The following is a 4,532-nucleotide window of genomic DNA, read 5'->3' on the forward strand; positions in this document are numbered from 1 at the left end:
GACTACTGAAATGCAAGGGTTGACTTTTACATTTGCGGGGATTGACTCTTTGTCTCCAAGAGTTGACTCCTTAGCTACAGGGGTCGACTTTTAAGATATCAAGGGTCGGCCCTATACTAGAGGGGTTGACTTTTTGAAAATGAGGGTCGACCCTCGGGATGGCTTCCACACCCTGTGATAAGCAATAGGGTCGATTCTTGTTCAGGAGGGGTCGACTCTTGTGCTTCAAAACAGGCCCCCCAAACGGAGGCTATAATAGGGGTCGACTCCTGTGCGCGGACAAGAAAGAAAATAGTCCAAAAACTTCATTTTTTGGTAGGTAAAAACACATAACTTTGTTTATAAATGCTTACAAAGCATATAAATATTGCAGTGTGCAAAGTAACATGCAAACCTACACGATTTCATCATGCATATAGAACCTGCAACCATTCATCCTTTCAAAAATAGTTCAACAACAAAATTTTTTATAAAAATAATGACTTACACATGCAATTCATGCTCAGATTCCATTTTTTACACAAAGAATCAAAACTATGAAAACCACATTTCAAGTCATGTTAAACATAAAACATACAATTTCTCCGAAAACCTTTTTTCCTAACATGGTTTCCTAAAAATGCATACTGGCAAATTCATTTATATGCTACATACTTCCTAGAGGTCATGGGGGTAGGGCATTGTACTTCTAAAATCATGCAAACTACAAGAAAATAGCCAACATAATATATGATTCAACGGAAGCTCATAAGGATCCCCATGGGATTAAACTCTTTTAATGTAGGTTTTGCGAAATATTGCCCCTCCTACTAACCAAAATCTCACAAGAAGGTGAGAGGAGGAAGGGATGGAGGTGAGCACGAGGGTAGAAGAAGAGGTTGAGTGAGAGGGTGGAAGAGGAGCATTCACTGGCAAGGAAGGAGAAGGTGGTGAAGAGTAGGAAAAATCCAATGCATATGTGCATAGGAAAGGGTTAGCTTAAGGCTAAACCACCCCCATTTGAATACCCCCTTAATCCCCTTTAAAAACATTAAAAGGGGTTAAGGTGGTAAATAACTAAAGAGGGTGGGGCCACTTGACAACACACAACACCAGTTGTCCCATCACAAAGACAATAATGCCCCCAATAGGGAAAAGAATCCTGGGTAGGTCCTTTGCCTACCCAAAAAATATCCTTTTATGCATATAGATTTATAACTTTGCCATTTTTCTTAAAAACCATCTTCTATTTTAAAAATTCCTTCTATGCCCAAATGACAAAAATGCACTCAACCAAACACAAGAATACCAGGCATGTCCTATGCCCAAAAAATCATAAAGAATTCAGAAAAGATAATTGCCCCCAAATCCAAATGGGTCTGATCCAAACCCGAATTTTGACCAATTTGAGATCCAAAACCATGAAAAATGAATATTTATTTCATATAAGACATTCGTAACCTGACAAGCTCGCAATTAACTCAAAATATAACTATTTTTAATATCTAAAAAATTTAGGATATTACAATTTACCCCTCTAAAAAAATCATTCTAAAAAATTAGATCACACAAAACCATCTTAGGTAGGGGGAACTCTCTTGAATCTCAGCTTCAAGTTCCCTGGTTTTTTCTTCTCGGCCATGATGTTGCTATTTGATCTTAACCAAAGGAACTACCTTGTTCTTCAACACTTTCTTGCGGTGATCTACAATCTCCATTGGCTGCTCCTCTATCGTCAAATCCTCATGTACTTCTATATCCTTCTACTAGAGGATGTGTAAAGGATTCAGAATATACTTCTTTAGTATCGATATATGAAATACGTCATGTACTTGAGCGGATTATGGCAATATTGCAATTCTATATATCGTGAATCTAACTTTTTTAATAACCTCAAATGGATCAATGTAACTTGGGTTCAGTTTGCCCTTCTTACCGAACCTGAATATGCTTCAAATCAGTGCAATCCTCATAAACACATGGTCTCCAATGCCAAACTCAAGTTCTCAGTGTTGCGGATCTGCATAATTCTTTTATCTTTTCTGGGCCATCAATAAGCGTTGTCAAATCATCTTCACCTGATTCGAGTAGTGTTGTATAATCTGAAGTGATTACATCATCCTATCACCAACATCGCTCCAATAAGCCGGTGATTGACAATGTCTTCTGTAGAGGGCCTCAAACAGTGCCATCTCGATGCTAGAGTGAAAAGTATTATTATACGCAAACTCAGCAAGTTTCATGTGTCAATCCCATTTGGCTGACCATTTTAGGACACAAGATATGAGCATATCTTCTAAAGTATAGATGGTCCTCTTTGACTATTCGTCTATATGTGGGTGGAAAACAATACTAAATCTCAAGTTCATCCCAAGGGCATTTTTCAACTGCCTCCAAAAATAGGATGTGAAACAAGGATCACAATCAGACATGATAGATCATGACACTCCATGTAGTCTAACAATCGCTTCAATATAAAGATCTACTAAACTTTCTAAAGTCTTACTTCGATTGATCGATATAGAATGTACGAACTTAGTGAGTTGGTCCACTATTACCCAAATGGAATCATTATATCTATGAGTTTGTTGCAACCCAATTATGTCACTTTCATTCTTGAATATCCAAGGGTCTTAACAAACCTCCTGGCCTTTGGTGCTATATATTTACTCTTTGGCAAGTGAGGCACCTCGATACAAAATCTGTGATATCTTGCTTCATGCCATGCCACAAAAAATGCCTTTATAAATATTTAAACATCCTCATACTCCCTTGATGGATGGAGTACCTAAATTGATGTGCTTTTGCAAGCAGTTTTTCCTTCAAAGATGGGTCATTAGGGATCCACTATCTTTCCATAAATTTAATAATCTCATTTTGGTCACATGTGAATCGAGACTCTAGCTTACTAGCATCATCCTTGAATCTACCAAAATCAGGACTTCTTTACTAAGATTAGGCGATTTTGTCTAAAATTTCTGGCATGGTAATTATGTGTGAACACCACGCATTAGCATATTCCCCAATTATCAATTGCTCATTGATAACATCCTTTAAAAAGTCCAAATTGGTGTCGTCTCAAATCGAATTTCTTGAAGGGTCTCCCACCATTTCTCTGCCTCGTCCTTCAGTTTGTATGATCCAAACATGGTCTTCTTACTCAAGAATCTCAAGGATGGCAAAGATCCTCTCAAACTCCTTGATTTAGTATTCGGCCTTCTCTAGATCTGCATTTCTCAAAAATGTTGGTGGAAGAAGCTCAAGAAATCACTTGAAGGACACCTCATTTGATCGCGACTACTGTGCCTAGGCCAATGTGTTGATGGCCCTTGTCATAAAATTCCTCTGCTTGGTCAACTACGGGTTTGACGAGCCTCTGACAAAACCCACAGTGGAGATGTGCCAGACATCTATCGATAAAAGGAAAGAAACTCATCACAATTTTAATTACCAAGAAAATACATATATATTCTTAAAATGTACTATATCTATTAGCATAAAACTTCATTTATTGACGACAAAATGTCGGCAAAACACAGAGATCAAACTTTGAGACCAGATCTAGACTTACTTATGGACTGCTCTGATACCAAAACTGTGACACCTGAACCTCAAGAGTATTTATTAAGCATTTTTTATTTAAAAACCTTGATGAAATATCATTTTCTAAGGAATCCCAAGATCACAATTGGGGATGACTTTCAACAATTTGACAAAAGTCTTTTCATATAATTCATTCACAAAATGTAAGAGTTTTTTTATGATATATATATATATATATATATATATATATATATATATATATATATATATATATATATATATATATATTCCATTATAACCAAAACCCCAAAAGTTTTCCCTAGAAGAAAGTCCAAAAGTCCATCCGCCAAGATCCATAAGCCTCCATTGTCCATTGCACACAATTCCACCTTCAATTTTGCCCCTAAAAATATTTTAGTAAAAACATGTGTGAGATAAAACTTTATCTCCGTACAGTACTCCACTCACACGATCTACAGTGAATATGAGTCACACTCAAGAGAAAACCTCAAATGAACCAACTCCCCCCAAACTGCGGTCGATTCACAAACCAAATTGCACAAAGACGTACATAAAAAACTTAAGAGAAGTCGACCATGTAATCCCAAGAGTCGAGCCTCAGAAATAGGCCTAACATTAATAGATCAAAAATGAGTCAACTATTCAAACACAGGGGTCGACCCTTGGAAAAATGTAACATCAATTACACAAGAGGACCCTCTCAACACAAGGGTTAACTCATAGAATAAAAAAATCATAACTACATTAAAAAGGAGTCGACTCCTCCAACATAGTGGTCGACCCTCAGGTGCCTCACGCATCAAGCTCACAAACTCATGCCATGTTGACCTACATGCATGAATATTTTACTAAATCTTTTATTTAATTTCTATTGCTTTATATGAGATGATTAACACACATTTTTTATTACGATCATACTTTATATCCAATGAGCACCACTCCACTAGCTCCTGTGGGCATCTTCGACGTGTCCAAGGGTATTCATTTAA

The sequence above is a fragment of the Nuphar pumila genome, chromosome 2, assembly GCF_984573655.1.
Source record: "Nuphar pumila chromosome 2, dmNupPumi1.hap1.1, whole genome shotgun sequence".
Classification (NCBI taxonomy): Eukaryota; Viridiplantae; Streptophyta; class Magnoliopsida; order Nymphaeales; family Nymphaeaceae; genus Nuphar; species Nuphar pumila.